Here is a 22,548-nt window from a genome sequence, read left to right as displayed (position 1 = left end):
TATTTCCACTCCCCACATCTGTATGTTTTTGTTTCAGAAAATTATAATAATACAGTTTTTTGTACAGTACTACAGGACATTGTGTTTATACGCGAACGTGACGTGTTTAAGTGTTGTTGTGCGTAACACCAGTTTTTTGTGTGTATTCTTATTGGATGACCGTCTACTTTGCCTACAGCTTTAACCTTTACTTAAAATCAATATTCAATTTCACATTTTCAATGTCTGATATTGTATTGTACACAATATATATTTTATTATTTGAAGTTGCTTCAGCAAGGACTGCAAATTCTATTAGCAAGTGCCAGCCATATATTATTCAACTTTAACCATTTAACGTAAAGGGCATCAAATGTACCTAGCCTAACCCTAACGGGATTGTTTTATTTTATTTTTTTAGTATCAGTAGGTTACCTGAAGTCTGGTGAGAGGGGAGGGTTCAACTTTACGAAAATGTTTTGTTTTCAAAATATAATGCTGATTGGTTTGGGATTATTACCAGCATTCTTAACAAATAATTAATTCCACCTCCGCTGAATGTGATGAATATTTGTAAATTATATCATTTTATTTATAAGTTACAAAGTTGGAATATATATATATATATATATATATATATATATATTCCAATTCCAGTTCCCTTTCCAATCCCAGTTCCCTTTCCAATCCCAGTTCCCTTTCCAATCCCAGTTCCCTTTTCTAGAATTTCTATTCCGTTTTCCAGCATAGTCTTTATTGAGGTTTATGCCATGGGCTTTTTCAGCTTACCTGACAAGTTCATTAAGTTGTATACAGTATTTGTTTGCTCAATAAACCCTTTGTTGTAAAATGATTGGAATATGAATTTGAATTGATTTAAAAGGCAATTGGGATTAGAAATGGAATTGGAATTGACCCCAACTCTGACAAGTTATAATCTGGATCAAATAATGGATCGTTTTAAATAGCAGCACGCGCAATGCATATTTGAAATATGGGTTACATGACAGATGAGTACATTTTCATTTTGAGTTCCAGGTTTATGCACAAGGGTCTTTCAACATGTCACCTTGTATCATTAAGTGTGCAGATGTGTGCAGTGTCACATTAATTATTTTGCCTTGTTTCCAAAAACAATCAATTCACCAACTTCCAATAGTCCTCTGACCAGCATAATTTTACTACAAGTACTTTTTGGTATTTATGCTAAAACAATCCTGTAATACATTTTCTGTAGTGTAATGTGCCAGTCCTGTCGCCCATTCTTGTAACACATTGCGCATCGCTTGTCTACTCCTAACAAAAAAAGACTTATGCTTATAACTTCAATTACACCTTTTTTTTATTCCTCTAGTACCCCCAAAATGGTTTGCAGATTTGTATAATGTAATGTACTGACAATATAAAGCACCAGTGTTTACCCCAGGCAATGTAATGAGTGAAGCAATCTGAGAACTTTCTCTTGTTAAATGCACATTTTTAATATGTGTACTATCCTTGATCCAGATGCAACCCTTTTATAAGCCTAATTAAACACCAGCTTGTTTTTGTTTTAGAACCAACTATTAAGTACCAGGAATGGACAGGTTTTAGTAAAAACACAACTAGCTGTGCCACACATAAGGAGAAACAAAAAAACAAACAAGTCTGTTACAAACATGTCGATCAAAAAATATTTAACTGCATAGAATTATAGAAACACTAAAATAAATGTAATAAATTCAATGTGAGTTAATTGTTTATATTAATATTTCTAAATTCAGCATTATTGAATGTGTTCTGGATTATAGAATTCTTGTTATGAATGTATAGAATTCTAGCCTGTGCCGTCTTGCGTGGTTACTATAGCAACGCTTTTACTCATCATTACTTATAAGGCATGAACTTTTACGTTGCTTAATAGGATTGAATATCTTGTTCTTGCGGGAAAAAAAAAAGTAATGAATTTCATTCACATTAATTTATAACCTTAAACACGTTTGGGGTAAAACTGTACGAGACTGATGGCAAATGTTTTAACAACTAAGTTACTAAACCAATGAAAGCATTACAGTATTTTTAGAGTATAATTACCTTTTTATGTTTTTATTATAACTTAACTGGAAATCTACCTTTATTTATTGCATTTATATAGTGCATTTTATACAAAAGTATTGCAAAGCACTGTCACAGAAAAAACAAACAAACCACAATCCATTTGTATAGCATGTCACACATACAACTGCCACAATCAGACCATTTACATAACACATTTTAACAGTATACACAATACAAAAGCAGCAATTTTAAAGTTATATTAAAACCCAGCAAGATAAGAAATCCATTTTATAAAAGTGCTTTTTTATTCTTGACTTGAAAACTGTGATGGTCCCAGCTTTCTCGACAAATGAAGGCAGAGTTTTCCATAATTTAGGAGCTCTACAAGAAAAAGCCCTACTTCCCGTGTTGCTTTTGTTGACCCTGGAATAACCAGCCTCTGCATCCTGCGCTCTCAGAATACCGTTTGAATAACCAGCCTCTGCATCCTGCGCTCTCAGAATACCGTTTGAATAACCAGCCTCTGCATCCTTGCTCTCAGAATACCGTTTGGAAGATACAGGATTCAGTAACTCCTGCAAATAACTATGTGCTAATCCATTCAATGCCTTATAAATTGACTGCAAAATCTTAATCTGTTCTATACTGCACATGGAGCCAGTGTAAATAGACCAAAACAGGGGTAATATGTTCACTTTTCCTGGTTTTAGTCAGAATTCTTGCGGCGGTATTCTGAACAAGCTGCAAGCCGGATACCACATGTTTTGGGAAGCAGAAAAAAATGCTTTACAATAATCGGTTCTAGATTAAACAAATGCATGCATTAATCTCTCGGCATCAGATACAGAAATAATTGGTCGAAGTTTGGCTATATTTCTCAAATGGTAAAAAGATACTTTAGTAACTTCCCTAATATAAGTCTCAAATAATAGATCAGGATCAAAGATGACCCCCAAACTCTTAATTTCTTGTTTAAGTTTTGATGAGATACTGCAAGGGGCGAGCTCATGTAATCCCACGTTTCCATATAGTTGGTCCTGTGAGCCCACTTAGCCTCTGTTTTATCTGAATTCAACATTAAAAAATTCTGTGACATCCACTGTTTGATGTCTGTTAGGCAAGTAGCTAATAATCACTTTAATATATAGTTATACTTGCTTACCTGTTTAATATCCTATCATGTGTATTCTCTGTCATACACTGCTGTTATGCTTTTATAGTTTTTTTCCCCCCTATGCTTAACAACTCTTCCAGCAAAAGTGTCCCCTTTATACTTTTATAAACTGAATTTCTGAAGTGCTTTTAGAAATGGTCACTAGGGGCATGCAGTTATATTTTCTCCCCCTTTGTAGCTGTGACAATATTGATAAATGCAGATTTCCTCAAAAAGCATATCCCATACAATGCCATACAGGAAATTGACAACTGACCTATGAGATCTCAAAGCGATGTACTGCATCTTAATCTTTTGTATGTGCTATATGACTGTAAGGTCATGAACTATAAGACTGAGTGCCTGATTCTTTAGAGGAAACACATTCTGACTGTTCCACTGCACCTAGGAGATAAACTAATCATAGTTTAGCACAGAATTTTCAGCAGAAGTTCTGTATTCAATATTTAATTTAATTTGCATATATGAATGATTTTGCTTAAGATGAACCTGAGATGCTCAGTAATTACAGTGCATTCAATGTTTTTTTTTTTGTTTGTTTGTTTTCTCAATATTATGTAACTGCAACTCAATCTCATGTAATTTAAAAAGTGCCTTGGTACTGTGCTCTTCGACTCGACCAAAGATCTGCTGTTGAACTGATGTGTAAATTAAATTATCTAATTCATTGAGGTTGTGTAGCAATTTTGCTTTGAAATATTTCATATAATGTCAATTCCTGCTTTGATATGTGATGACCAGTGCTTTAAATTTACTCTGTCAAAGATTTAGAACTATTAAAACAAGACCCCCTACTTGTCCAATATACTAACATTAAATGATAATTTGCTGTAAGTAAAAATAGTACATTTCTTCAAATTTAGAGGAAGGTCATGCACCCCTCCCCCCACCCCCATAAATTTATTTGGCATGCTGTCACTCCTTCAGGCTAAACTGTTCTACAGTCCATATTATTTCAAAGCACTGAGTTTTCTAGTGCCCTTTATGGTGCATTGGGATTACAAGTAGAACATTACTAAGTGTGATCATTTATAAACCTCATGATTGTGCCTGTGACCTATATTTCAGCAATGCAAAGGAGTGACTAAAGAAACACACACGAAACTTGAATGGTCATGCTTTATTCTGCTGTGCTTTGGAGCATGCATAGAAATCAACTTTGGCGAGTGTTATAACTGGGTAGGGTGGGTGTGGTCTGAGAGCCAGTTTTTAGTTTGCAGTTCCCCTCTCCATGTTGATAAATACTGCACGGGCTCTTACCATGACTTCATGGTTGGTACCAGGAACTGTTAAAAGGCACAGATAAAAGGGAAGGGCAGAGGTTTTAGTGTAGTAAATTACTGAACTAACACAGGTTGGCAGTACTCCCTTATAGATGGCAACCTGTATGCCCTGTCTGTGTTTTATGAGATTTATGTTTTCTTTCCCTTGTCTAACATCTATCACATCCCAAGTGTAATCTCTTGAGGACCTGCAGTGGCACTCTTATCAGAGGATCCTCCACGCAGACCACATGCATATTGAAAACAGTGTTGCTAAGAGCTTGTGACAGGGACATTGAAACGGCCCATCTTCTTTTGTTAACTTTTTGGGAATGGATTTGTGCCACATAATAACTCTCAGACTCCACACTTGTCACCATGTAACTGCTTTCTGCATGCTCGCTCCAGTAAAGTGTGTTTTTATTTATTTATTTAATTATTTATTTATTTTTTAAGTGAAAGAAAAAAAAAATCTGGATGACATTTCTTGTGTTTTTTGTAGTCTGAAGCAGGGTACATGGCGCCGCCAAGCTAAAAGGATGGTATAGAATTTAACAGGTTTAATGTAAGGATGGAAAATGCTGCAGTAGCATAACATTTGCTAACTGAAATTTCATTCCTATTAGGAGTCTTCTCTTGCTGTGTATTTTGTGTTTTTTTTTTATTTTTTTTTTTTTTTACATCCTTTTTCCAATTAATCAGCTTGCAATTTGAGTAGTTTTGTGTCAGCCAATTTCAGCATTTGTTTTTAGTTCATTCTGGTGGGCCGCTTCACAATATGGCAGTGCAGGGTACGGATGAAGAAAGGAAATGTGGATTATCTTTAGTTTCAGTAGTAACAGCGTCAGAGTTCCTTTGTTACACTTTTAGACCATACGTCTAGGAAATACAGCTTCTTCTTTCTTGATGTGCAGCTGTACACTTTCTGCCTCTATTTATGGACACATATAAATAAGAACATAAGAAAGTTTACAAACGAGAGGAGGCCATTCGCCCCTTTTTGCTCATTTGGTTGTTAGTAGCTTATTGATCCCAGAATCTCATCAAGCAGCTTCTTGAAGGATCCCAGGGTGTCAGCTTCAACAACATTACTGGGGAGTTGATTCCAGACCCTCACTATTCTCTGTGTAAAAAAGTGCCTCCTATTTTCTGTTCTGAATGCCCCTTTGTCTAATCTCCATTTGTGACCCCTGGTCCTTGTTTCTTTTTTCAGGTCAAAAAAGTCCCTTGGGTTGACATTGTCAATACCTTTTAGAATTTTGAATGCTTGAATTAGGTCACCGTGTAGTCTTCTTCGTTCAAGACTGAACAGATTCAATTATTTTAGCCTGTCTGCATATGACATGCCTTTTAAACCTGGAATAATTATGGTCGCTCTTCTTTGCACTCTTTCTAGAGCAGCAATATCTTTTTTATAGCGAGGTGACCAGAACTGAACACAATATTCAAGAAGTCTTACTAATGCATTGTACAGTTTTAACATTACTTCCCTTGATTTAAATTCGACACTTTTCACAATGTATCCGAGCATCTTGTTGGCCTTTTTTATAGCTTCCCCACATTGTCTAGATGAAGACATTTCTGAATCAACAAAAACTCCTCTGTCTTTTTAATAGATTCCTTCTCCAATTTCAGTATCTCCCATATGATATTTATAATGCACATTTTTATTTCCTGCGTGCAGTACCTTACACTTTTCTCTATTAAATGTCATTTGCCATGTGTCTGCCCAGTTCTGAATCTTGTCTAGATCATTTTGAATGACCTTTGCTGCTGCAACAGTGTTTGCCACTCATCCTATTTTTGTGTCGTCTGCAAATGATTAAGAACTGTACTGCAGTACCTATCTATGGTTGTATTTAAGATATAATTAGAGGGGGGTCTAATAGATGAGTGGATGAAACACTGAGATGGTTGTAGTGTTTCTGACAGTCCTCTCTTTCAGTCATTGTATCCTCTGGTTCTAGCTGCTGTACTGTGCATGTCTGTACCTCTAGGTCGGCCTCCTAAGCTTTTCATGGCTTTAATGTTTGTACTTTTAGCACCACTGTACAATTTTTTAAATGAGTGTTTGAAGTTATGGATGAGAGATGATATAGACCTGGATTATGTTCTACGGTGGCTTTGAAGTGCAAAACACAAATACAAAAAATACAAATCTAAAAACAGAAAACAGAAGTACAAATCAAAAAACACATATAAATAAACATAAATACAAATTAAAAAACACAAATACAAATCAAAACATACAAATGCAAAAAACTGAAAACACAAAAAAAACTATTGCATGCAATGCAAAAACAAAAGCAGGAAAAAACAAATACAAAAAAAGAAAAACAAAAAGCCCTCAACACAATGGAAATGCATCATGGTGGAAGCCATGCCCCCGGATACCAAGCACGGTCTCCACTTGTTTCTAGAGAAGTTGGAGCTGTTTACAAAGTGCAAGCTGAGTGTTTAGTAACCTAGTTTGTCATGGTATATTTCTGTTAGTGTTATAATTGGTATTGCAGCAATAAGCTGTGCCCCCTCACTTTTTGACAAAATAAACATGTGCACAGTGGGGGGAAAATGCGCTTCTATAACGCAGAGTTTATTTGCAGTCATATGCGCTAGAACAACCGGTGCTACAGTATCTAGAGACCCCAAAATAATGTTTCTTCAGGTTTAAAAATGTCAGGTCATGACTGTGAGCGAGGGATACATCGCTATGACAGAGATCGAATGATTCTTGGTGTTAGATCTCCTTCCCGACCTGTGAGGGCACTATGTAAAAGGAACGGAGTACCCTTGACTAAATGGCATGACAATTTATTCCTATGGGTAGGTGGAAATCAGTCATTTAGAAAGGGGGCTAAGCTGTGGTACCCAAGTTCAATGACTCGGATGGGAGGCGGCGTGGCATTCGAGGATTGGAGGAGCGGATGCACTCGTTAACCTAGGGGTCATGAGCGAGGGTATAAATAGGTGGTGTAGTGAAAGTGATCTTTTCCTTTGTAAATGGTTAGATACAACCTAAAAGGAGACTGTGTTAATTGCTGAAAACCATGATTGTTCCTCTTGTGTTTGTTGCAACTGTTGTCTGTCTTAACTAGACTACCAGTAACATGATCTGGAGCTGTAGCGGAATCCAGCATCAAACCGGACGTCACTTTGACCCCTGCATTTCACGGAGAAGTGTATTACACCACTAGCACTTATTCGCGGTCACTGAAAATTGCGTTTGTGTTCTGTGTTTAGTGTGGGTGTACGTATAAAACTGGACTTTTTGGGTTAAGGGTCAAACCTGGGGATTACAATTACTGAGTGACACACGCCACTGTATCACGCCAACATTATTATTTACAGGTGTTTGCCATAAGGCTCTGGACATTGTAAATCATTCAGTAAACGCCCTTGCACCTGGAAATCATTGTCTGTCTGTTTTGTATCCGCTCTACACTCACCTGTATTCACTCACCACTTTGCCACAATCGCACAGTTCAGTGGCAGATAGATAAGACAGACAGTGTCAGTGTGCAGAGGCTTTACTTTTGCTGTGTTTTTTTCAGTATGAGAAATAGATTACTTTTAAAACGGGAAATATATAGAGAACTTGGATAATTAAAGAATGGAAAAATTAACACTAGAGGCAATAGTATTGTGGACGAGGCAGCGAAAATCTTAATGTCAACACCACCAAAAAAATAAAAAATAAAACAAGGCAACATATTAAATTATTTCTGCAGCAGTCACGCTCCACAGCAAAGCATAAACACTGAAAACTTTCAATGTAGTGGCTTTGATAAGCATGCCAAGACAGACTTACCCATGAATCCTGGAAACATTATAGCAAAGAATGAGCTCAGAGAAACCGTGTTAGGGTGTGATATCGAATGTTTCTACATTCGTCATCTTGTAACACTATAGAAGGCTGTTGAAACATGTTGGAACATTTGTTACCATTTCATGAAATTTGTATAGGTGTTGTAAACAATATCATGTTTACCATATATCAGTTTGTGTACATGTGGCAAAGTAGTCTTGCAGATCGCAGGTGTAGCGGTGGTGCAATGTATAAACAGATGACAGAACAATGTTCACGGCCCAAACAATTCTTTATTTGTTTATAATCCAGGTTGTTTTGGCGACTGTAAATAATAATCCCTGGCAATAGACAGCAATGTGTACCGCAAACCACGGGTTACAGTCTAAAAATAATAAACACAGTATAAACACACACAGAAAACAAACACGATCACAAGTCCAGAGTGAGTGCTGACGTGCAAGTGGTGAAATAAACTTTATTTGTGTACAGTAGTGCAGTGCTGTCTGAGTTAGGGCTGGCCTTTAGCGACAGCTCCCAGAACATGTTGGCCATCTAAGAATGACAAACAAGTACAATTAGTTGGGCAAACAAACAAAAACGAAACACGCATCGTAACTTTGCAATACTTCAGCGGTTCTTCAGCCACACCCCCTTGGTTACGAGTACAATCGTTTTTCCTCCAATCCGTGATTGCCACATCGCTTCCCGTCTGGGATGTTGACTTGGTGTACTGTTGCTCTGCCCCCTTTTTAGATGGCCGACTTCCACCTTACCCTGGACAATCCAGTCTGGGGCACACTGTTCCCTTTACACAGCACCCTCACAGGTCGGGAGGGAGATTTATAATCAAGATTAATTGTTTCTCTGTCACAGTTCAGCAATAGCGGTTAAAAACTACTATTTTAGTTGGGGGAAAAAAAATGGTAAGTTTGACTTTTTTTTTTTTTATTGTATCTCAAAAAAATTTGGCTTCAATACCTGTGCATTTCTAACTTACCCTAATGTAAACATGTGGCAGAGTGGTTGCAGTACGCAGTTGTGGTGACCAGTAAGAAGCAACGCAAAAGAAAGAAGGGCGGGGCAAAACTGAAGGGCAACGATGCTCAGCTCGTTTGTTAAATAATAAAACTAAATATTTAAATAAAACAAAACCCCACTGACTACACATTGTAAGACCGGCTTTTTCAGTGGTCTCAAACAGTAAATAATGAGATAGAATATAATAAAGTAGTAGCTAAAAGGTTCTACATTAATGGTGAGGCAATACCAATAGTGTCTGAGAAGCCAGTGAAAAGTCTAGGGAGATGGTACGACAGGAATCTAAAGGACACAGTTCGTATGGGAGAAGTTAGACAACAAGCAGTGGAAGGGTTGAAGAGCATAGACAGCAGCGCTAAAGTAAAGGAAATACTGCAGCTACCAGTCTCTGCTCTAACCGAGGAGTTTAAGTGCGCCAAAGTCCGACAGGAAATTATATTATTAGATTCACGTGACAAATGCGTAAGGGAGGCAGCACCTGTGATGAAAACTGGAAAAAATGGACGGCATAGAAATCTGTGGAAGATGCTAAAGCTGCCCTTCGAATTGGAGATATTATGGGACAAGTTCAGCATGGAAAAGGAGGTTTTGGTCTCAGTTCAGCTTCACCTACATGGCACAAGACAACCCCGGCTCAACGGAGGAAGCTGGTAGTCAATGAGGTGCAAGAGCAGAAGGAGAGGATCAGATGTGTAAAGGCTGTTTCCTAGGCCAAGCAGGGAGAATGGATGAAATGGGAGAGTGCGGACCAACGAAAGATCGGCTGGCAAGACCTATGGACAAATGAACAGAGCAGGATCAGTTTCCTCATCAGATCAGCATATGATGTTCTCACATCACCACAGAACCTAAAACTCTGAGTGGGAGAGGATCCCTCATGTCCTCTGTGTTCATCACCCGCAACATTAAGGCACATTTTGACAGGATGTAATGTGGGTCTTATCCAAGGACGGTTTACTTGGCGCCATGACCAGGTGCTGCGATGTTTGGCATTAGCATTGGAAGACAAGCATAACCTGACCAATAAGTTGTCAACAGTTCCATCAAAGCATTGCACACAAAAGACAATATTCCTCTGTACAGGAGAGAAACCACCAAGAAAAGGTACAATTGGGAGCTGCTAGAGACTGGAAGATGCTGTCAGATGTTGGTCAACGGCTTATTTTTCCACCTGAGATTGCCACCACTAACCTTCGACCAGGCATGTGGTTTTGATCAGCACGCCTTGTTCATCTGGTAAAGTTAACAGTGCCATGGGAAGATGCTGTGGATGAGGCGTATGAGAGGAAGAAACTTTGGTATGCTCAACTAGTTGCTGAAGCGGAACAGCGAGGATGGAAAGTCCGGGTTTACCCAGTGGAGGTTGGTTGTCGAGGATTTGTGGCACACTCTACAACCCGGTTTCTCAGAGACGTCGAGTTCAGTGGCCAAGAGTTGCATCGCACAGTGAAGAACTTATCTGAAGCAGCAGAAAGGAGCAGCAACTGGCTGTGGTTGAGATGGAAAGATTCTGCCTGGGGATCTCAAGCACAATAGAAAGAAAGAAACACTGATGTATGGTTAAGTAAACTGGGCTGAGTTGAGTTGGGGACGGAGGGGGGTGATGCTGGGAAGCCAGAATCACTGTCGAGCCCTCTTGATGTGTCATGGGCTAGTCAACAAAACACTGAGGTTGGAAGCTGCACACTTGAAGACCCCAGAGATGTACCCTAATTTGCTCAATCCAGACGGTTGTCATGCTGATACGCTGGGGAGACCGCACTGGGTTGATCCCCGGAGCCAGCATCGCAGCCGCTGTGTGTGCTGATGCGCTGGGGAGGCAAAATGAGCTGATCCCTGGAGCCAGAATTACACTTCAGCAATCAACACCAGACAGAAGGATATATACATCATCAGATGGAAAGAAATGCAAATGGATGGAGATGCAGATGGATCACATTAGTTTACTGTAAAGCTATGTCTTAGTTGGTGCTTACCTAGGCGAGAGCTGAGTTCCAATCGGCATGAAGTTTTAACATCTACTCTCATGTAATGGAAATCATCATTGTCATTGTGAGTATAACCAAATGGCTTTCAGTTGGCCGCTTTGAGCAAAAAGCACCCTCCCGCCAAATTTATTTAGAGACCTCTTAGAGTGGGAGACCATGTGCTGGAATAATGCTTAACACTATCCTACAATTAATATTAAAACAATAAATGTACAGTAAATACAAGTTGCTTGGACTGGGAGATGGGTATTTTCTTGTTTTGATTTTCAGATAATGTCAAAGGGTTAATTTGACAGGCTGGCGAGTGGATTGAGGCTCAGAGACAGAGTAAAGGCAAAATAAAGTTCTTTATTAAATAAAATGGTCAAATAAACAGGCACAAGGGCCAACACAAAGAGGTTCGAAAATAAATAATCAAGGTGAACTTACAAAATAAATGGTCAAGTTCCAGGTCTTTAAACAAGATATTCCTTTCTTTAAAAACAAAACTCTCCAACACAAAAACAAACTCCCAAACAAAAGAACACCTCCAAACAGAAAACACACCCACACTACTCAGCCAGGCCCTCTCCCCTGGCTTTTATCCCCTGTGGCTGGAGCCCAATTAATCAATAATTATTCAATTAGCGCTCCAGCCACATTCTCACATGTTTTTCTGGCAGGGAGAAATTTAACCCCCTCCCTGCCAGTTCCAAGCATATTCATATAGACGGGGAGTTCCCCGTCACAGTTAACATCTGAAATATTTTTCAAATTAGTAATATCTGGGCCTCCACCATGACATGGGGAAGTTTAGAATTGACTGGTAAGTTTGATGAATAGCATACGCCTGTTAAAAACTGCTCTCAATGGTACTGGCATACTAATGTGTTTTTCAGTGTTCAGAGTACTTAAAATATAGAAGGTGGATACATTTGTAGTCAAAGATTACTTAAAGGTTTGCTTTCCCAAGCAATATATCAAATGTAGCACAAAGCTGTTGTAAATGGTCAGATGACCCCTGTGAGTCCATATGCTTTAGAAGAATGAAACAAGGTATGTTTCCATTGAAATGAAATCATCAGATGGAAAACAAAGCATATGGATGGAGATGCAGATGGATCACATTAGGTTAGTGCAAAGCTACATCTTAGTTGGTGCTTATCTTGGGGAGAGCCGAGTTCAAATCAGCATGAAGTTCAACATCTACTCTCATGTAATGGAAATCAAGTCATAATAATAAAAATAATAATAAATTAAAACATACATAAATAATTACTAAGGGGTGGGCACTTTGCCACAAAACACCATTGGTATTGCTTAACATTTTAACAATGATGGCCGTGCAAAAGATTAACTTTATAGTATTTTACATCTGACAGCACATAGTATTTACCCAAAGTTTGATTACATTAAAACAACAACTGAGGAGTGCACTTACATTTAAATCATCAGCATGCTGTGACCCAGAAGTAAATGCTGACCTTCACTCGTTGCAGTTACACTAACCTCAACGTCATCGTGTAAAACACTTTTTATGATGCTTTTTGAAAACAACTAGAAATTCACAGGCATCGAAGGCAAAGTTTTTTGAGCTACAAAAAAAAGCAAGTCAAACTTAAATGTGTTTAAGTAAAATAGTAGTTTTTAACTGCCATTACTGTAGACAAACTAATTTATGATACTGGTATGATTCCAATTATAACACTGACAGAATTATACCATGGCCAACTAACATGGGGTTTTCATGCGGGTCAATTTACACATGAAATGGCAAAGTGCATGCACGTTTGGGAGAAATACACGTAAATCCAGGTTTGTGGTCGAAAAAAACAGCCAAAGAGAGGGATAGGGTAAATCTGATTTACTCGTGTAAATGACGAAACACACAGGAAAAACATGCCCAGTTTCGCATTGAAACCCGCAATTCACATGCAAATGTTCATGAGCATGTTTATTCTTAACTAGAAATATTGCAAGAGAGCAGGTCAGTTGTTACTGTGGATTCCAAGACTGCACAAAGTAGTGGCTGATGGGTGGTTTTATGGTTAGCAGTTGTGGAGTTCACCCAAATGATTTATTATTGTTTTTTGCTGGGTCTGGTCTGTCATGTTGTATATCTCTTGTGGGTTTACAGTTCTGTATAAAACCACTTACCATGAACTGCATTATGCCCGTGTTATAGTATTAATGCAGCTGTTTGAGAATACCTTTGCTGCTTAAGTGTCTAACTGAATTAATTCCTGTTCTTTTTTTGATCCCAGCTATGTCCAAAGACAACATGTGTCTGCCCTCCATGTTAGTAAATATAGTTGGTGAACTGGAAGTCATGAGCCAGCTCGATCACACAAAACAGTGCAATAACATCCAACAAGTTATTGATGATCTCTCAGAACTGATCAAATAAAATTGCAAATGAATGTACTAACTGTTTTTTATTTGTTTGCATCATTAATATTTGACACAACAGTAAATCCAAAATCCAACACAACTTAAAAGAAAGGAGAGTGTCTCTAACAGCACGAGATTCCTCAGATTGCTCCTATCCAATTGAAACTGGCGGCTGAGGTAACCTTCACAGTTGCCAAGTTCGCTTATAATAAGCAGAATTGGGCTTGGTTTTTGAGAGTCGCTGGTTGGAACTTGCATAAACACCCATACTCTAACATTGGATCGCTTATTTTTTTCCAGCCAGGATAGTATGTGCAACATCACCCGATCCTCCCTCTCTCCCTCTCTCTCTCTCTCTGTATATATAATGTCTCTGCTGGTTTTCAGCTATGGTGGTCTGATCTGTTGGTCAATTTCATTTTATACCTGCAAGTTTATTTTTAATTAATGAGTTGTAAGATAAATGAATTGAAACAATATTCACTACTAACAATACATTATTAACCAACCAGGCACAAGGTATGTTGCTTTATTACAGCAGCTTAGATTCACTCGGGTAGGTATAGTTAATTTACATATCAACCCCCACCTTTCCCATTCCTTTGCATGATGTCTGGTGAAAAGCCTGGTTTACTCGACTAAACAAAACTGAGCGAATGGAAACCCAAAAAAGCATTTTACACAAGACATTTTTCTCATGTAAATGTCTTGAGTTAAAAAAATAATAATAATAACTTGTATGGAAACCCCATGTAAGTTACTAAAGACTCAACTAGCACTTTCTAAACAGCACTAACTTCTCTAGAAACAAGTGGAGTCTGTGCTGGGGTATCTGGGGGAGCGGCCTCCATCTTGCTGTATTTCCATAATGAAATGGCTTCTGTTGTGTTGTGGGTGTTTTTGTATTTGTGCGTTCTGTTTATGCATTTGGTTTTTTCTGCTTTGTTTTTGCGTTTTTGTGCATTTTTTTTTTGTTTTCAGTTGTATTTGTGTTTTTCAATTTTGTATTTCTGTTTTTTAATTTGCGTTTGTGCTTTTCAATTTGTATTTGTGTTTTGCACTTCAAGGTCACCGTGTTCCTATTGCTATGATTACATGGGTAAGAGCGGTACACAAAAAACAGCTGAATAGAAGAGCCTGTCTACTCCTTTCTATTGAGATGTATGTTTTCTGATCTCGCAAGGGTTATTTCACATTCTTATAATATTTATCATTTCACAATATTTATGTTCTGTTTTTGTTTATGTGGTAGGTTATCGAATCGTCCACTGAAAGATTATTGGGAAAAATCATGACCCCAAATTCATTGAATTAATCTTTGTTCTTCTCTTAATCTTATATAGTAAAACCACTTCTATTTGCTAAAATGTACATGTTTGGAAAGCTTAGTTTTGCTTTAGTAGTCATTCTGCAAGCAATACCATTTATCCAGCTGCAGAGGAACTGAAACCACTTGGGAAGCAAGCAGGGTTGCCATGAAAACAAATAAACTCCTGCTTCCTCGTAAGCTTATAATATTTATGAGGAGCAGTATAGTTGAAATAGCCTCTGTAATTTGTGATGCTGGTTCTGTCTGGTTGTTGGGCCTCTTCACACTTAATGGAATTCCCCTTGGTTTTCATATTAGTGTTTCTCTGTGAAATAGAGAACAAAAGTGAACCAGATGTTTTGTTCAGAATCTTTGAACAGGAGTTTACCCAGCATTGTCTGGTTTTTATAGTTTTACTTTAAACAAAAAACAGCAGAAATGTAAAACTATATTTGTTTTCTTGGAAAGACTTCAGGGATTCATTATGGCTCAAACTGTTATGTAGTTGGAATCTTAAATTATTCCCTGGTCTTAAGCAAAAAGAAGTGATAGAAATAAAACTATTTTATCCAATCTTTCTTGGCTCATAACCCCCCATGCCATTAGACATCATGGCTGAGATCCCCCAGCTAATGAATCCATAGGTATTTGAAATTTTAGTTCTTATAATTGCCACTTGTCGTATAATGGTCCCAACATTGTAGTGTGTGTTTATCACAATATACAGTACAAATAATACCAGTTGTGGTGTGTGCAATAGAAATTGCAGAAACAAGTACTGTATAAAGCGGTGACACAGGGGTTCAAAATGTGAACAACTGTCCTGGATATCCTTACCGATTTCAGTAGCTTTCCCAGAAGAGAATGACTTTGTCAAAAAAGATTGCACAATAAAGCTCATTTAGACCATGCTTATAATAGCAAGCTTAAAGTATTACAATTAAATATAAAGAGTTCACAGAAATATAATATCTCCCTGAAGTTGCACAATTCTAGGATGCTGCACATTCTGGTACTTTCCAATATTTTATTATGAGCTTGGTGAGAATCCAGGAAGTATGGTTTCACATGGTTTCTGTGGTCTGTGTGAGATGATATTGATATAAAAAAATACTTTTTTGGGGGTAGACTATTGCTACATTTTCATAACACACAGGACTTATAACGTAAGTGTAATTGAACAGTCAATCTAATAATTGAACTAAAAAAATAAATAAATATAAAGATTTTATTATTATAATGACAACACTGAATGAACAATATAATAAAACTAGAAACAAACAACCCTGAAAGTTAACTCAAGGAGTTGAAGGTACCTAAGGACTTTGTTTCAGTAATTGTTGGATTTTCCTTTTTGAAAAAAAATTAAATTTTGATATAAAGACCTTGATCCATCTGTCCCATAGTGTCCAATAGCAGTGTTGGAACAGATCAAGTTTTCTCACACTTGCTCATTAGCATGTGATTCTTTGGTCACTGGGCAGGTGGCACTGTAAGGGTTAAATGATAAGGGCTTGTTTCAAAGTTGCCTGTTCAAATAATAGGGTTAAAAACAAAACAAAAAAATGTTAGACACTGTTTACCCTTAAACCTTACAAAACAAACACAATTCATTATTGGAAGTCTACCAGGTCTCCTTACCTTTTGGGAGTGGACTGCAGGAAGAACAGGAAAGTTCAGTTGTCTGCGTTTTTTTCTTTTAAAAACCTGCTTGCCAATACCAGAAACGCGATTGGTAAATAAATATTAAAGTCAGGCTATGAGAGTAATCGCTGAGAGAAACAGAAAGAAAGCATTATAGCAATCAGCCTTTTGGTGTGTTCCGCTTTAAGAGATGGGCTGTGTGTAGCAGTGGCGTTTCAATACACCAGTTGAGAAACCTTTGTGTTTTACTTTTTTTTTTTTTTTTTTTTTTTTTTGTGCAATGTGCTTGTATGATGGAGCGCAAGGTTTCAGAGATTGGCAGCATGTTGTTGTAGCTTTTAAATGCATTTGAATTAAACAAAAGCAAGCTTCATAAACGCAATGCTTACTGGCCGTTTGTTTAAAATAGCCAAAGCAATATTTAAACCAAGCTTTTTATTGGCTGTTGGCAATATCAAGAAAGAGCGCAAAGTACCGTGACAGAGATATTAAGAAAGCAGAACCAGGGAGGCAGGGATTCCTGAGTTAAGAAAGAAGCTTTGCATGGAGATGGCTTATGGTAAACCGCATAGCAATACTATGTATTGCAGCCTAATTAATCTTGTTTACATTTGCTTATTTTTAAAGCAAAGCATTTCCCTGTGTTTAAAGCAGTTTAAGTGTTTTTGTTCACTAACCTATTTATTCTTGTGTAAATGTCATTTTCTATTGATGTTTGCAAATCGAAATTTTTCACATATCCCCTATACCCCTGTTTACAGGGGGTTGGATATGCAACACTGTACTGTACTGTGCCAAAGTGGTTTGCAGTGCACATGTGTAGTGGTGATGTGATTGTGAAACGGAAGACAGACATCAAAGTTTACAATCCAAACAGGTTTTATTTTATAATCCTGGTCTGGTGACCACAAAGAATAATCCCAGGCAATACACAGCAATGACGAGTTGCAGTACCAAAATAATAAGACATAGTTCATAGTTAATTAAACACAGTGTAACACACACACAAAGACACATGTTCACACGTCCAGAGTGATTGTTATTGTGCTCGTGGTGAAAATACAATTTATTTGTATACAGTAGTGCAGTGTTGTTGGTAAGTGCAGTGCTGGCCTGTAACGACAGCTCCGGATCGTATTAGCTGTCTAATAACAAACAGTACAATTGGAACTGACAAAACAAACAAACACTAAACACTCACGGTAATATTTTTCTCTTCCTTTAGCATTCTTTTAACCATACGCAAAGGAACAGATGACCTAACCATGTTCCCTATTTGTACCTACAGAAACGCTGTAGGTTGTAGTGACCGAGTGCAACCATTTCTCCTCCAATCTGCAGTTGCCCCATCGCTTTCCCTCTGGAGCGATGACTTAATGTACCGCAGCTGTGCCACTTTTTTGGCTGACTTCCACCTAATCCTGTGAATGAATTGTCGGGCCATCCAGTCCAGGGCACTCTGTTCCCTTTACACAGCACCCTCACAGGGAAATTTATAACCAAGAATCATTTTTTCTCTGTCACAACTGCATATTTTGCTGATTGACATTATTTGCTGATTGATAGTGTATGCATTGAGCTTTGTATTTATCAAACTGTATACAGCTTTAATTCATGCTTATTTATGTACACTATCAAAGTATTTTTTTGGATTGAAATAAATTGTGTATGCATGACTGTTTTTAAAGAAACCAGCTACACTCTAGAACAATTTTATCAAACTATACCATTTAATTTGCTATGTAACTCATTATGAATAGGTCCCACTTTACATATTAGGCAGTTAATCTATTTCGTTACATTTTGATAGCTGTAACTGAATCAGGTTATTTGAGAGTCAATTCTGTTTTTTTTTTCTTTCCACTGTAAAAGTTTCTACCAGGTTTGCACATCTGGATTGTGCAATATTTGCCCAGTCTTCTTGGCAAAATTGTTCAAGCTCTGTCAAATTGGATGGGGATTGTTGGTGGACAGCAATCTTCAAGTCTTGCCACAGATTCTCAATCGGATTCAAGTCTAGGCTTTGATTCGGCCACTAGGACATTCACTTTCTTGTTTTTAAGCCACTCCAGTGTCTCTTTGGCTGTGTGCTTGGGGTCATTGCCCTGCTGAAAGGTAAATTTCTGTCCCAGTCTTATAGGTCTTTTGCAGACTGAAGCAAGTTTTCCTCAAGGATTTGCCTGTATTTAGCTCCACCGATTTTGTCCTCTACCATAGCATGATGCTGCCACCACCATGCTTCACAGTAGGGATGGCATTACCTGGGTGATATGCTGTTTTGGGTTTGCGCCAGACAATGCTTTGCATTTAGGCCAAATAGTTACATTTTTGTTTCATCGGACCAGAAAATCTTTCAGAAAAATTCCAAGAGGGATTTTACATGGGATTTTTTCAGAAATGGCTTCTTTCTTGCCACTCTTTCATACAGGCCTGATTTGTGGAGTACAAAAGCTATTGTTGACACATGGACAGTTTCACCCATCTCAGCCATGGAACTCTGTAGGTCTCTCAGAGTTGTTATTGGCCTCTTGGTGGCTTCTCTGACCAATGACCTTCTTACCCGGCTGCTCAATTTGGGAGGATGGCCTGCTTTAAGCAGATTCTGGGTGGTGCCGTTTACCTTCCACTTCTTAATGATCGACTTGACTGTGCTCCAAAGGATATTCAATGCCTTTGAAATCTTTTTATACCCCTCCCCTGATCTGTGCCTTTCCACGACTTTATCCCGGAGTTGTTTTGAAAGCTCCTTGGTCTTAATGGTTGTATCTTTGCTTTGAATGAATTACCCAACTGTGGAACCTTACAGAGACAGGTGTATTTAATCTGCAATCATGTGAACCACTTTTATTGCAAAGAGATGGACTCCATTTAACTTACTTTGTGAATTCTGAAGGCAATTGGTTGTACCTGAGCTTATTTAGGAGTGTCACAGCAAAGGCGGTGAATACTTATCTAATGAAGACTTTTCAGGTTTTTATTTTTAATTGATTTTTTTTTTTTCACCTCCTGCATTTTTTCACACATTGAAAGTGTTGAGTAGGTTGTGTAAATCAAAGGGAAAAAAATCCCATTTTAATGCATCAAGATTTCAGGTTGTAACACAACAAACTGTGAAAACAACCAAGGGGGGTGAATACTTCCAATAGGCACTATAATTAGGAAGAATAGATTTAAAATGCATTACCTATCCCATTCAAGAGGTGACCAGGTCATTTTGACTTATAACATTGAAAAGATTTTCATGTTTTGATTGCTGTACATGATAATTTTTATTAGCATTTTTCAAGAACAGCTATGATGTCTGGCACAATCCCTTGTGAACCTGCTGCATCAACAAGTCTGGAGTAGAAGACAGAAGACAGACTAAAGTGTGAGCACAGGAGGGATTTTGAATAATAATTACAGGAACACTTATTTTTAACCACATAGTCCACATAGTCAACCTGCAATGGATAAGCAGGCAATACCCATGATAAAGCCATTTCCCTTAGCAGCGGTGTCCCTCAGACCCCAGAGCTCCTGTTTAACTACTTGCAAGCCCAGTCTTGCCAAAAGGAATTGCTGTGTGAGCCAGACAGCAAAGTCACTTTGTGCTTCCACAGTAAAATGTATTAATTCTGTCAGGAAAGCAATACACAAAACAGGAGAGGGGTGTTTTATAGGCCAGCATTCCTAAACAGAACTTACAAGTTTAACAAAAAAAGAATGCTATTGTTTTGCATTGTCAACGATTGACCCTGTTGTCTTCAATTCCTTGACTTTGGCTCGGTTAACAAAGGCACTGCAAAATAAACCCTGGAGAAATGAGAAGATTGAAATGACTGATAAATATGCACACACCTAAATACCTCAGCTGTTCAGATAATAAATGCTGCACTCCCTTACACAGGAAGCGTCGATTGCACATTGAAACAATGTGGGTCATTTGCAAGTCAAGGCTACTGATGTCACTCACCTTGGGTCATACTAAATAATACGTCTTTAATTATAGGCCATGATCACCACACTAAACTAAAAATTAAAACTACACTACAACGTGGACAAAGATTCATGTAAATACAAACAGATGGAGTATGCAGGTCATACTAGTAACCTATGCAAATATGCCCCCCAATGAATATTGGTTATTCAGAATTACATGTTTTGGTACTTTCCTGTTTAGATGTGGGGAGAAACACTTCCACCATTCCCCACCCAGAAACCTACGGACTCCCCTGCCCTTATTTCACTCCTACACTAGCATTCCTACACTAACCCAGCCATTTCAATTCTGGAGACCGGCATAATACATATTATCTTTATAAGGTGACCATTCAGGCCTATATCGCAGAACAGGTTGTAAGGCAGGATTGTCATTCCTCCAATTTGATTACAATAGCACATTCTTTGTGCTAAAAAATATAGACAGTCCAGTTGTATGATGTTTTTGACACAATGTACTGTTCCTGCTACAGCTTGTCTGGTTGTAATGCTATTTTAATATTTTTTGTTTCAACACATTTTATTAACTGCATCACTATTCAGACATCATCACACAATGTCGGATGCCTTAGTAAGCAATATCATTCTATTTACACTACGTATTATTAGACATGTCTTATCTGGCTGACAAGCAAAGCAGTAGCCACACCCTTATTTAGACCCCAGGATCAGTTTGCGAATACAATAAGAATTCACCAGAATTAAGCTCCTTGAGAGGTCTTGCCATTCATAAACTGTTTACTTTGTAAGCATTTCACTTCCCAGTAGACTTCCTTCTGATGTTGGACGGCATATTGGAACTGTTCTATATGTCTGTCAGGTCTGAATGACACTGCCTATTATTGTTAAAACTCAGTGAGGTCTTACAAGTTGCTGTTGTGAATATAATATCAGAAATGTGCTGTTTGTATTAACTTGTGCACAATTTATTAGCCCGTCCCATATCCCTGGCAAGGGAGATTTAATGGAAGCACTTAAGCTGTATTTTCTTACCATAATGAGTTCTAATAGTGTGTGCCAGTTATTGCAATATGTGAGAAGGCCTTATTACAAAGTTAAATTGCTCTCCTTGCTAGTAAAGAGGCATAATTGACTTTACTCTATAAACCTAATCAATAGGGATATTCAATATGTCTAAACTTTGAGGGCTTATTTACAGTAGTTGACATCTTTGGGAGCCAAAACAATGTGTAGATGTGCATGTAGCTATTGCTCTGCAGTCTTAAACTATTGCCTTTTTAATTATCAATTATTCAGTAAAATAAGTTGTTAAACTGATAAATGGTAGAATGTGGTGTGCAGTTTAGGTTGAATAAATACTGAATGCACAGTTTGCTTTCATTGTTCTTTATTTGACGAGAACACCATCCTAATATTATAAATTAGAATCAACTTGGATATAGGTAGAAACAGTTAACTTACTAAGAATGAACATTTACTAGTTTTATAACATTTACACTGTTTTTTATCCTTGTTAAAAAAAAAAAAAAGAGTAATAGAGAGAAAATTGGGCACCATGGCTGGAGTGGTAAGGTTAACAAGTGTCGACACAAGCAAATTGAAAACCTGTGAACAGCCCTAATTGAGGTCTCTCTCTCTCTCCTCTCTCTCTCTCTCTCTCTCTTTCTCTCCAAAGATTTTTCTTTGACTCTTAAAGGGTTAAATAATAAAAAAAAGAAAGACTCTGGGTGAGTCCACTGCAACTATCTGTAGGCTATATTCTTGCTGAATATATCTAGGCTATATTGTAATTGCTCAAAAAGGATTCACAACCACACAGCAATAAGTAATTGTTTCACAAATTATACAGCAGGGCTGCTGGTGCGCTCCATGCCTTCATCTTTGCTGTTTGCCTAACTGTTGGAAGCCATGTTAAAGTGTTGTGTTCAGTGCTGGCGAGCAGGAAGTCAGCAGGGTTGCCTTTGTTCCCTCTCCAATACCTGGGGTCTCATTTTTAT

The 22,548-nt window shown here is 37.8% G+C and overlaps 1 protein-coding gene across 4 annotated transcripts in view; it reads left to right on the top strand.

Annotated features, from left to right (window-relative positions):
- LOC121295701 (tetraspanin-5-like) overlaps positions 1 to 22,548 on the top strand; it is an 85,844-nt gene that overhangs the window by 1,242 nt on the left and 62,054 nt on the right. The window lies entirely within an intron of this gene.

The sequence above is a fragment of the Polyodon spathula genome, chromosome 2, assembly GCF_017654505.1.
Source record: "Polyodon spathula isolate WHYD16114869_AA chromosome 2, ASM1765450v1, whole genome shotgun sequence".
In the NCBI taxonomy this organism is placed as follows: Eukaryota; Metazoa; Chordata; class Actinopteri; order Acipenseriformes; family Polyodontidae; genus Polyodon; species Polyodon spathula.
The sequence above is the reverse complement of the archived record's forward strand: the minus strand, read 5'-3'. Positions and strand labels throughout refer to the sequence as shown.